Source organism: Dendrobates tinctorius, unplaced genomic scaffold (assembly GCF_039654945.1).
Source record: "Dendrobates tinctorius isolate UK_male_01 unplaced genomic scaffold, ASM3965494v1 ptg000409l, whole genome shotgun sequence".
NCBI lineage: Eukaryota > Metazoa > Chordata > Amphibia > Anura > Dendrobatidae > Dendrobates > Dendrobates tinctorius.
In genome coordinates, this window is record NW_027362073.1 from 668,128 (window position 1) to 681,762 (window position 13,635).

The window sequence follows — 13,635 nt, forward strand, 5'->3', positions numbered from 1 at the left end:
GCTCCAGGAGGCAAAAAGTGCTTCGTCCTTCCTTAGTCTCGCCTTGTGGTCTAAGCAGTACTGTACAACCAGATATGGGGTATTTCTATATTCCTCAGAAACTGTGGGACAGATTTTGGTAAATGTGTGTTTTTTTTTACCCATTTCCCAGTGTGAAAATGTAAAATCTGTGGCTAAAGCTAAATTTTGGTGGTAAAAATGTAATATCTTCCCTGCCTAATGGTATAAAATTCTGTGACCCACCTGCTGTGTCAATATGATCACTGCACCCTTAGATGAATTCATTACGAGGTGTACTGTAGTTTGTAAATGGGGTCACTTATGTGGGGTTCTGCTGCATGCCTTGGCACCCTCAAACCAGCCCTGCAAAATCTCAACACCCAAATAAGTACTTTACTATTAAATGTTGAAAAAAAGCTGGAACAACTTTCTTTACCTGTTTCAGAGTGGAAATGATGAAACTTTGTTATGATTGCAAACGGAATCCTGCGTGTATAGCAGGGAGTCTTGTTGCTGCACTGTGTGGGGATCCTCCATCCTAGGATCCTGTTCTTATATCTATTCTTGCGGGAAATCCTGTCTGTACTTAGATCCATGTGAGATGAGCGATGCTCTCTTGGGGGGGGGGGGAGGGGTGAGTGGGGGGGCGAGTGTTGGCTTGACCAGTACGTTTCTGCTGTTGCGACCGCCTTCATTAGGGCTTACACCTGCCATGTTTGGCAGTCTTTATGTATGCAAGTACCTTATTTCTTCGTTTCAGAATCCAATTTTTTGATAATTGTATGCATTCTAAAAACTGCTGGTTCCAATGTAAAGATCCAACTGCTTTCTGTCCTTGACATCAGCTTTATGAAGTCTCCCCCTTGCCAATATTTTTCCCTTCTCCACACCCTGCACCCTAAAAAACTTCCCATTGTGTTTCCATAATGTAATTACATGGGGTGCCCTGTGAACTGCCTCTTAATATTATAGCTACTGTGTATGTTCTAATATAAAGTTTTTCACATTTTATTTTTTTTTTTTTTTTGTGCTGCAAACCCCCTCCTTGTTAATAGAGTGCGGGTCCAGAAGATGGAGGGAGAGCGCAGTTGGTCAGAGGAGGCAGGAGCTGGCTGATGCGGCTAAAGCCTGTGCCTGCGGCTAAAGAGAAATGAATATTCACTGCACTGGCAGGCGGGGGTCCGGGTTTGGGTACCAGAACAGAACTTCTTGCAGCTGGCCGAACCCGTACATCCAAGTGTCCACCTATCTCTATATGTAAAGCTTTGTGGAATTAACGGCGCTTTTATAAGTGAGTAAAATAAATAAATGTGTTACACTAAAAGGTGTGATATACTGTATAAAATGCCCACACCAAAAACATATAGAAAAGAAAAAACATGAACTATGATTAAGATTGAAAGAGCATACCGTTGTGCTCAAAAGTTTACATACCCCGGCAAAATTTTTGCTTTCTTGGCCTTTTTTCAGTGAGAATATGAATAACACCAAACTTTTTTTTTTCCACTCATGGTAAGTGGTTGGGTAATGACAACTGAAAACATCCAAATGACCCTGATCAAAAGTTAACATACCCCATTTCTTAATACCATATATTGCCCTCTCTAACATCAATAAGAGCTTGAAGTCTTTTGTAGTAGTTGTGGATGAGGTTTTTTTTTTTTTTTGTTTTTTTTTTGTCACATGGTAAAGCTGCCCACTCTACTTGGCAAAAAGCCTCCAGTTCCTGTAAATTCCTATTCTGTCTATCAAGAACTGCGTGCTTGAGATCTCTCCAGAGTGGCTCAATGATATTGAGGTCAGGAGACTGAGATGGTCAGTCCAGAACCTTCACTTTGTTCTACTCTTGCTAATGACATGTCGACTTGGCCTTGTGTTTTGGATCATTATCATGTTTGAATGTTCAACGCATCATTTGCGGCACTGTAATGTGCATGATAGCACGGCAAACACCGCTTCTGATCGGCGGGGAAATCATCCCCGCTGGTTAGAGAGCCGCGGTTCCCATGCTGTCAAAAGACAGCGTGAGCACTCAGCTGTGATCTGAAGTATAAAGCTTACCTCCAGTCACTGTCAGCTGATGGGGCTCCTGATCCCATCATCCGACACCTGCAACCATTAATTACAATGAGAGCAGGAGTGGCTAGTTTTGCTAATCAGCCAGACAAAACTCACAGTTGGGGACTGCAGCCCTCAGCTTCAGCTAGTTATCAAGGCTAGTTATCAAGAATAGAGAGGTCCCCATGCTGTGATTTTTCTATTTTTAACCAAATAATTTTAAAAAATGGGGCCGGGTCCTGCCCATTTTCAACAACCAACCTTGCTAAAGCAGACAGCTGGGGGCTGGTAAGAGGCCATGGATATTGCCCCCCCAGCCTAAAAATAGCCTGCAGCTGCCCAGAAAAGGCACATCTATTAGATGCGCTAATTCTGGTGCATTGCCCAGCTCTTCCTACTTGCCATGTAGCAGTGGCAAATGGGGTTCATATTTGTGGGGTTGAGGTCACCTGACAATACAAAGGTGACATCAAGCCCATGGGTGTAAGACGCCTATCCCTTACTAATCCTATATTTGTATGGTAAATAAAGACAGAATAAAGTCCTTTATTTGAAATAAGACTAAACAGTTTTCCATTTTTATTTAAATGCCTAATTCCAGCGAAGCCTTAATTCCAGCAAAGCCCTCATTCTCCTGTAAGAAAACTAAAATAAAAAAACAATACCTGGAGGATAAACCGTTTTCAACCTGGACGGTGATGTGACTGTCCAGGCTGAAAACCACTGGTGATTGAACTGCTGCAAGTGCAGCCTCAGAGACTGGTGGTCGTCGAGGTTATTGGTGGTCAATGAGGCTCCTTTCCCAGCTGGGCTGACCTCGGTGACATCCCCGCTGCGCTGGGATGACAGTGACAGTGCGAAAAACACCGGTGTTGTGGCAGCTGAACCCGAACAGTAACGCAGACTTCCTGGTGAGGTCAGCGTTCGGTGTCCGTGCCCGGATAATAGGTGTTCGGTATGGACGCCGAACTTTACTGTTCGGGTTCGCACATCTCTATTTACACACTCTTGCTACTGTTCCCATTGGTGCTCACAATCTAAATTCCCTATCAGTATGTCTTCGGAATGTGGGAGGAAACCGAAGAACCCCGAGGAAACCCACGCAAACTCTAGGAGAACATACAAACTCCTTGCAGATGTTGTCCTTGGTGGGATTTGAACCTAGGACCCCAGTGCTGTAAGGCTGCAGTGCTAACCACTGAGCCACCGTGCTGCCCACGTTATATGCACTTTTATTATTGTGGATATTTTTCTTTCCTGAAGTTTCAAAGGTAATTATTGGGTCATGATTTCCCTTCGCCTTACACATTGTTCATTTTTTACATGGAAAGAAACCATTTTTTCCCCCCTCAAATTACTTTTCTTTTTTCTCACTAATGTTGGTGCTATTCTGCTCTCTAAATTATGGGCTTTCATAAATATGAAGCTCTGTTTAGATGGAATAAGGTCCCCCCCTTTTTTTTTTTTTTTCCTTGTAGTAGAGACCAGGGTTTTTTCTACAACTTTTTTTTTATTATTATTTTTTTTAATTTATATTCCTGCTTATATTGCGTTATAACTGGCACACTACATGTAATACTAAGTCCTGCTGTTTTTCTGTTATTGGTGAACAATACATTTTTTCGTGCTATACTTTTTTTTTTTTTTACCGTTCTTATTTCCCTCAACTTAGGCTAGGTTCACATTGCGTTAAAGCAGTCCGTTCAATGCATAGTGTTGACGGACTGCGTTAACGCTATTATCTGCGCTAGCGGTGACGGACCCCCGAACGCCGCAGCCTGCGTCTGAGGGTCCGTCACAGAATGACGGGACATCGCTAGCGCATGTTCTATGGCATGCGCAAGCGATGCTCTCCTAACAGAAGTGAATGGCGGCGTTAACAGATTGCATTAAACTGCGTTATGCCGCGGTGTAGCGCAATCCGTTAAACGGACTGCCTGAATGCAATGTGAACCCAGCCTTTGATATACTGATGTTGAGAGCGGACAGCAGATGGATCTTTACATTGAACGGTTTCAAATCAGCAGGTCTTGTTAGTTAGAGAATTACTGTATTTGCTTTCTAAAAATGAACATCACATAATAAGGAAAAAAAATAATTGAATTCTTTTAAAGTACTCGCCATTATTAAGACTGCCAGACATGGTAGGTGTTACTCCTGATGAAGGAGGTTGCAACTGCAGAAATGTACTGGACAAACCAACATTTTTTTTTTTTTTCCCTGAGAGAGAGCCCGTATTGCTTTAGTGATGTCACACATCTACAAGGCGGCAGCTTTTTTTTTTTAAGCGGATGTTGTAGAGCAGTGACCCTTGGACACCGCTCATAATACACGGATCAAATACAGGATCTCCTACAAGTACGAAGAGGATTCCCTGCAAGCACAGACATGAGAAAATGATCTTAGGACAGAGGATCCCCCTCAAAGCACAGTGGTACAAGAAGACTCCCTTTTGGCAACCAGAACGAAGCTTCATTATTTCCATTCTGAAACTGGTATGAAAAGCTGTTCCAGCTATCCTTTTCAACATTTCATATCGGAACACTTATTTCAGCAATCATTCCAGCATCCCTTTTTAGCGCATCTCTAATCTTCATCAACATATTGTATTCAGTTCACTGGTCACCAAGGAAGAGGGTAGTTTTTGATTATGCTTCTGTAATGGGAATACAAATGCTGCTTACTAAATTAGAATATCAAACATTTAATTCAGTTCAATATAAAGTGAAACTCCGTTATTACAAATAGCGTGAAATTAGAAAACTTTAGAACAGCAGCCTGAAAAATGATTTTAAAATCCGAAATGCTGGGCCACTAAAATGTATGTTCAGTAAATACACTCAATACTTGGTCAGGGCTCCTTTTTGCATGAATATGGCATGGCGGGGATCAGCCTGTGCCACTGCTGAGGTGTTATGGAAGCCCAGGTTGCTTTGATAGCAGCCTTCAGCTTGTCTGCATTGTTGGGTCTGGTGTCAAAAGGAAGATGAGACAATACCCCATAGATTTTCTATGGGGTTAAGGTCAGGTGTATTTGCTGGCCTATCGAGCACAGTGATACCGTTTTTAAACCAGGTATTAGTACTTTTGGCAGTGTGGATAGGTGCCAAGTCTTCCTGGAGAATAAAATGTCCATCTCCAAAAAGCTTGTTTGCGGAGGGAAGCATGAAGTGCTCTAAATTTTCACAGTAGATGGCTGCATTGACTTTGGTCTTGATAAAACACAGTGGGCCTAAACCAGCAGATGGCATGGCTCCCCAAACCATCATTGATTGCAGCTACTTCACACTAGACCTTAAGTAGCTTGAATTGTGTGCGCCTCTACTCTTCCTCCAGACTCTGGGATCTTGATTTCCAAATGAATTGCACAGTTTGCTTTCCTCTGAGAACATATTGGACCACTGAGCAGCAGTCCATTTTTTTTGTCGTCCAGGTAAGACGCTTCTGGCATTGTTTATTGGTCATGAGTGGTTTAACACAAGGAATATGACACTTGTATGCTTGGATACAGCACTCTGCTAAAGAAGCTTGCTATTCACAATGACCTTTTGTTGCTTACCTTCCTTGTGGAGTGTCAGTGACTGCCTTCTGGACATCTGTCAAGTCATCTGTCTTCCCCATGATTGTGGAGCCTACTGAAACATACTAAGGGACTTTTTTTAAATGCTTAGGAAGCCTTTGCAGGTGTTTTTTAATCTAATTTACTGAGATCACTTTTGGGTTTTCATTGGCTGTAGGCCATGATCAACATTAACAGAAATAAACACTTGAAATAGATACACTGGTAATGACGCTGTAGAATGAGTTTCAATTTTTATATTGAAGAACTGAAGTTAACTTTTTGATATTCTAATTCAGTGAGAAGCACTTGTACAGTGGGGGAAATAAGTATTTGATCCCTTGCTGATTTTGTAAGTTTTCCCACTGACAGACATGACCAGTCTATAATTTTAATGGTAGGTTAGTTTTAACATTGAGAGATAGAATATCAAAAATAAAATCAAGGAAATCATAGTATAAATTTATTTGTATTTTGCAGTGAGGAAAAAAAGTATTTGATCCCTCTGGCAAACAAGACTTAGTGGCAAAACCCTTGTTGGCAAGCATAGCAGTCAGATTTTTTTGTAGTTGATGAAGAGGTTTGTGCAGATGTCAGGAGGAATTTTGGTCTACTCCTCTTTGCAGATCATCTCTAAATCATTAATATTTTGGGGCTGTTGTTTGGCAACTCGGAGCTTCAACTTCCTCCATAAGTTTTCTATGGGATTAAGGTCTGGAAACTGGCTCGGCCACTCCATGATCTTAATGTGCTTATGGTGTTCTGGTGTGGGGATGGTGTTGTTTGGGTCAGGCTGCATTTATTTCCGCTAACACTGTAAGTTGAGTCAATGCCGAAGAGCTTAATTTTTGTCTCATCTGACCACAGCACCTTCTCTCAATCACAGAATCATCCAGGTGTTCATTGGCAAACTTCAGACGGGCCAGCACATGTGCCTTCTTGAGCAGGGGGACCTTGCGGGCACTGCAGGATTTTAAAACTTTACGGCGTAATGTGTTGGCAATGGTTTTCTTGGTGACTGGTCCCAGCTGCCTTGAGATCATTAAAGATAATCTGTCACCTCATTTTTGCCCTATGAGATGCGGCCACCATCATCATTGGCTTATCTACAGCATTCTGTAATGCTGTAGATAAGCCCCCGATGTAACCTGAAAGATAAGAAAAACGAGAAATTACAGTATATACTCAGAAAAAATAAGTCCAGCGCTGTAAGTCCATAAAATCCATTTTTCTTTTGTTCTATCACTTCCAGTAGGATAAAAGCAATTAAGTCATAGTCCAGAACATTAAAATCAAACGCGTTTCAACGCAAAACCGTGTGTCTTAATCATTGACAGAGATCTAATGGCAGACTGAACATTATAGACTAGTTCACAGTTCAATCCCACCCACCAGATCCAACTACCTGATAGGGACAGCTGTGTAGAGAAACCTGATAGACAATTGACCCCTTACAGGCTGGGATCATATATGACATCAGATAGGTTTTTTTTTTTTTTTCATTCATAGTGATAAATCAGATCCTGTCTAATATTGATGCCATGTGGGACCCTGGTGTTTAGCTGATAAATCCACCATGTTTCCCGGCTTATCAGTTTTCTTTTCTCTGGCTGGAATTTGAACCCTTTCTACACCTGACACCTCAAAAGCAGACACATACCCTCTATGACTATTAATAAAATGTTTTGAAATTGCTGAACTTTTATTAATGATTTTTGCTGGTGGCATCTGAGAGGTGACGTCTTATCCCGATCTTCAGTGGTCCTCCTGTGCAGCTGACATACTGGAGGTCACACACAGCGCAGCGCACAGTGTACACTACATTACTTGTGTTGCAGTTTATATATGAATTAATCATATACTCTATTTTTATTTGCACAAGAGGCAAAAGTTTTAGTATTTTTCATATACTTGCAACAGGTGCAGACATTGTGGCTGCATTTGTATGACCCTCTAGTGCTGAGCCAATTGTCCTTTTTGTTATCGCTGAGATAGAGGCTGGGGGACAGAATATCTCCCAGAGTGTAGACTTTTTTTGGCAATAAATTTCACAGGATTTGTCAGGATTTTTTCCCAATTTTTTGTCCTGATATAATATAGGTAATCTTTTTTTAATGATGTTAGTAATATTTTTGAAGTATGGGCTGTACATAGTTGTAAAAACGACTCCATTTTTATTACCTGCATGATTAGGTCTATATTTGTGACAGTTTTTTCTTTTTCCTGTTTCTTTCAGCATCTCTGCTCTGTCCTTGTTACGGATTATGTCCTCAGCCCTATCTAGCATCCACTTGGAGTAACCCCTTCCTGTCAGTCTGACACGTGTCTCATATTTCATTTTTTCAAAAGTTTCATGTAAAGATGAATTCCTTTTGAACCTATACTGCTCTCCAAAGGGAACATTTTTAATGACATTCTTTTGGTGACAGGACTGTGCCAATAGGGTGGAGTTTGTGGCTGTACTTTTACGGTGGGGGGACACTAGGATTTTATTTGTGGAATCAAAACTGAGCGTCACATCCAGAAAATTAATGGAGCTGGTTCCAATTGAATGGGTAAATCTCAGATTCATTCCATTGTCATTACAATGTTGAATAAATTCTGTCGCGGATTCCACCGTCTCATCCCACACCAGGAGGAGGTCATCCATATAACGACCCATCAACCTGATGTGAGCGGAAAGGGGATCCGCGCCAGAAAAAAGAAAATCCTGCTCCCAGGTTGCCAAATATGAATTTGCCAGCCATGGCGAGAACCCTGCACCCATCTGTGCTCCACGTACCTGCAAATAAAAATTTTTGTTGAGTGAAAAATTGTACTTAAGTAGGAACTCTACTCCCATCACTATAAGCTCTTCAATTGAATTGATTTTTTATAGTTAAAGTGACTGGAAGTTACTATAGTTACTGGAAGTGATGGAATAAAAGAAAAATGGATTTTATGGACTTACAGCGCTGAACTTATTTTTTCTAAGTTCTGAAAACATGCCGCACAGCGGGATCCGTGCGCTCCAGGAGGAGGTGAGCGGACACTAAACTTTTTTGTATATTTTTGAGTTTTTTGTCTAGTCTAGCTCCCCCTCCAGAAGTCCATCTCCCATCAGATAAATCTCATTATTTTGGGAGTAAATAAATCCAATTTGCATACGTTAATTTTCCATACATGTTACAAAGAAAAAATGTCACAAGTCCAAGTGATTTCAGATGGGACAGATGCTACCACCTCTGAACTGGATGATGACCATTACTATGCTAGAAATCTAAGCGCATCTGCTATTTCTTCAAACAGTAGATCTGAATCTACACCTGACACCCAAGAAATAGACAAACTTATGAAACTGGGAAAAACAGAGGGTAAAGGAGCTCCGTATTTGGTGGGACTGTGTCACTCTAAAATTCTATCTTGATCAGGACATGATCCCTAGGGGATTGAGGATCAAAAAATCGTCCACCACTCAATTTTCTGAGGAGTTTGAGGAAAAAATGGTTTAATACCCTCAGCGAATGCTCCTTTAAACTGATAGACCTCATTATAGCAGAGGAGGAATCCTTGCTATCAGCCATTAAACTTGAGATCCAAGAGACCAAACATGCATTACAGCAGTACAAGTCTCTTGAAAAATTTCATCAATGATCTGATAATATTAAAACCAACCTGGCAAAGTTGGAAGACCAGATCACTAATATTAAAAAATCCAAATATCAAAGAGACTGTAATGACTATAACTGCAATGAGGTGTATTCCTGGTCTAGTGAGCGTCGCCAGAGAAATAAAAAAATCAATCCTCAAACAGAGTGGAGATAAATCTAATGGCAGACAACGCAGAGTGGTATTTTCCGTCAAGGATACATCACACACTTCACGTGAGAACTCTGAAGACAATGATACGGATGATTCATTTGGTCCTTTTGAAAGGAAATTAAGTGGATCTACATCACATCGTATGGAGAATCAGCAAATTACATCACAGAGAAGAACTGATGTACAATATTCAGCTTAAAAAAACGGCGGAGGAGCAGGAGATCTGGGAAAAGACACAGGAAGGTATTCCTTGAGGAAAAAACAGGGGAAAACACAGTTATAAACCTTTCCAGTTATACTGTGTCAGAAATGCAGCAAAAAATCCTCTCCAAAGGACTCTCCTTTTCTCCAACCAAAGAACTAGATGTGTACCATACACTCCTGGACCTAAATAAATATGTCATAAGTTGAGGATCCAAGAAAAGCACTTCTGAGCATCCGCGCTGCTTTAGTGATAAGAATTCTTCAGAAATCCATATAAATCTTTCAAGTTCTTTATTATATATACTACAGAAACTACGCGTTTCGAAGTGACAAACCGCACCTCTTCAGGTTACAGTACAGAGTTGTGATCGGTCTATACAAATGACAGCTTTATATGCTGTGTGGGCGTAACCCCCCCGTTGTGAGAAAAGGGCGTCAACCTGCACATGCTGCACATAAAGATATTTGAAAAAGACAAGCAAAGTGACATATATAGAAAAACATATATTCCGGATAGTGATAGTATTGTGTATCCTAGTCAGACAATCAATACAATAACATGGACTTTTATAATTAAAAAGAAATATATGAAATATGTAGAACACAAAAAAAAGGGAACAAGAGAGGATAAGAACCAGTTTCATTGTGGTGAGTTTGAGACAAATGTCTGGCGGTTTCACCACTGAGCTATCATGAGTGATGAGCTACCAGTGGTGAGGAGTAGTGGAGAGTAATTACTCATTTGATATAACTAGTGAAGATAGAGAGTGCAAAAAGTTTCCTTTCACCAATAGTAGTGATAAATGGGAGTGTATAAAAGGAGCTATATTTGGAGAAATTATGTATTTTAAACCGATGTATTTTTTTTTTTTTTTGCCATTCACATGGCAGATCTATGAAAGAACTAGAAGCATATTGCCACAATTCCCAGTGTGCAAATATGCAAGTGAAAAATATAAAACCAAAGTGTTTAACCCCTTCACCCCCAAGGGTGGTTTGCACGTTCATGACCGGGCCAATTTTTACAATTCTGACCACTGTCCCTTTGTGAGGTCATAACTCTGGAACGCTTCCATGGATCCCGGTGATTCTGACACTGTTTTCTCGTGACATATTGTACTTCATGTTACTGGTAAAATTTCATTCAAATAACTTCCGTTTTTTTCACAAATAAACGCAAGTTTGGCAAAAATTTTGAAAATTTCGCAATTTTCCAACTTTGAATTTTTATGCCCTTAAATCACAGAGATACGGCACACAAAAAACTTGATAACTAACATTTCCTACATGTTTACTTTACATCAGCACAATTTTGGAACCAAAATTTTTTTTTTTGTTAGGAAGTTATAAGGGTTAAAAGTTGACCAGCGATTTCTCATTTTTACAACACCATTTTATTTTAAGGACCACATCACATTTGAAGCCACTTTGAGGGGTCTATAGGATAGAAAATACCCAAAAGTGACACCATTCTAAAAACTGCACCCCTTAAGGTGCGCAAAACCACATTCAAGAAGTTTATTAACCGTTTAGGTGCGTCACAGGCATTTTTTTGAATATTTAAAAAAAAATGAACATCTAACTTTTTCACAAAAAAAGTACTTCAGGTTCCTTTTTTTTTTATTTTACTAAGGGTAACAGGAGAAACTGGACTGCAAAAGTTATTGTGCAATTTGTCCTGAGTACGTTGATACCTGATTCGTGGGGGGGAACGACTGTTTCGGCGCATGGCAGAGCTCAGAATGGAAGGAGCGCCGTTTGACTTTTTCAATGCAAAATTGGCTGGAATTCAGATCGGACGCCATGTCACGTTTGGAGAGTCCCTGATGTACCTAAACAGTGGAAACCCCCTACAAGTGACCCCATTTTGGAAACTAGACCCCCCAAGGAACTTATCTAGATATGTGGTGCCAACTTTGAACCCACAAGGGCTTTACAGAAGTTTATAACGTACAGCGGTACAATTAAAAAATCATATTTTTTCCACAAAAATGATCTTTTCACCCCAATTTTTATTTTCCCAAGGGTAACAGGACCCTAAAAGTTATTGTGCAATTTGTCCTGAGTATGCTGATACCCCACATGTGGGGGTAAACCACTATTTGGGCGCATGGCAGAGCTCGGAAGGGAAGCAGCGCCATTTGACGTTTTTGGCTGGAATTGAGATCGGACACCATGTCGCGATTGGAAAAGCCCTGATGTACCTAAACAGTGGAAACCCCCCACAAATGACCCCATTTTGAAAACTAGACCCCCTAAGGAACTTATTTAGATGTGAGGTGAGCACTTTGAACCCCCAAGGGCTTCACAGAAGTTTATAATGCCAGGGCATGAAAATAAAATAATCATATTTTTTCCACAAACATGATCAATTAGTCCCCAATTTTTTTTATTTTCCCAAGGGTAACAGGAGAAATTGAACCCCAAAAGTTGTTGTCCAATTTGTCCTGAGTACGCTAACATCCCATATGTGGGAGAAAACTACTGTATGGACACACGTCGGGGCTCGGAAGTGAGGCAGTGCCATTTTGGAATGCAGACTTTGATGGAATGGTCTGCGGGTGTCATGTTGCCTTTGGAGAGCCCCTAATGTACCTAAACAGTGGAAACACCCACAAATGACCCCATTTTGGAAATGAGAACCCCTAAGGAACTTATTTAGATGTGAGGTGAGCACTTTGAACCCCCAAGGGCTTCACAGAAGTTTATAATGCCAGGGCATGAAAATAAAAGTATTAAGTTACGTACCGGTAACGGTGTTTTTCGGAGGCCCATGACAGCACCACGAGAGAGGGGATCCGCCCTATAGGAACAGGAAACCTACAGATACAAAAGGGCGGCACCTCTCCCACGCATCAGTTGGATTACAGAGCTTGAGAGGCTACCATGGTTAGTACACAACATATGATATATACAACCTATCTACCCTATTTAACAGAATTATTTCATACTATCTCCCACATAAGGTGATTCTATGAACAATCTTCTAAGGAATGCACCCCTATATGTGAACAAGGGAGGGAACTAAGGGTGCTGTCATGGGCCTCCGAAAAATACCGTTACCGGTACGTAACTTAATACTTTATTCGGACTCCCATGACAGCACCTCGAGAGAATTACAGAGATGTAAACTAACTTAGGGAGGGACTACAGCCTGCAGCACCCTTAGCCCGAAGGTGAGGTCTGAGGAGGCACCCATGTCTAACCGATAGTGGTTAAAAAAGGTGGAAGGAGATGACCAGGTGGCCGCCTTACATATTTGATCAATTGATACTCCAGATCTCTCCGCCCAGGATGATGCCATGGCCCGAGTGGAATGTGCCCTCAGGTTCTGTGGAGCCGGACCGCCACCTGCTGTGTAGGCAAGAGAGAGAGCCTCCCTAATCCACCTTGCTAATGTGCGTTTTGATACTCTGTATCCTTTCCTGGAACCTTGGAAGGATAGGAATAATGCGTTCTCCTTCCAAGGATCCGTGGCTGCTAAATATGTCAGTAAGCATCTTCTAATATCTAACGCCTTGAGTTTCTGCTCTTTAGGGTTGGTTGGGTTAGGGAGGAATGAAGGCAGAACTATCTCCTGTGTCCTGTGGAATTGTGTTGCTACCTTGGGAAGGTATGCTGGATCTGGCCTTAGGATTACTCTATCCTGTAAGAACTCTGTGTAAGGAGGCAATCTGGAAAGTGCCTGTATATCGCTCACCCTACGCGCGGATGTTATTGCTACCAGGAATGCTGTCTTAAGAGATATAATCTTTAGTGAGGCGGAATCTAAAGGTTCAAACGGACTTTCTGTCATGGCTGTAAGGACTAAGTTTAAGTCCCACGGTACGCATCTGTCTTTGTGTATAGGTCTCGATCTGGCCGCTGCTCTGATGAACCTTGCTACCCAATAATCTTTTGCAATATCAGCTGCAAACAGGGCCCCTAAGGCTGAAACTTGTACTTTTAGCGTACTTGTGGAGAGACCCAATTCGAACCCTTTCTGGAGAAATTCCAGAATATGTTTCGTGGGA

The 13,635-nt window shown here is 41.3% G+C and overlaps 1 protein-coding gene across 2 annotated transcripts in view; it reads left to right on the forward strand.

The window, feature by feature from the left end:
• LOC141076464 (uncharacterized) overlaps positions 1-9,609 on the forward strand; it is a 165,149-nt gene extending 155,540 nt beyond the window's left edge. Inside the window, exon 3 of one of the 2 annotated variants that reach the window (XR_012227496.1) lies at positions 7,854-9,609. The gene's annotated coding sequence lies outside the window, so the exon portion shown is untranslated. Of the gene's footprint in view, positions 1-1,055; positions 1,325-7,853 lie in introns of those variants that run through there. The other variant, XR_012227494.1, reaches the window with a different exon arrangement.
• The last annotated feature ends 4,026 nt before the right edge of the window (positions 9,610-13,635 follow it).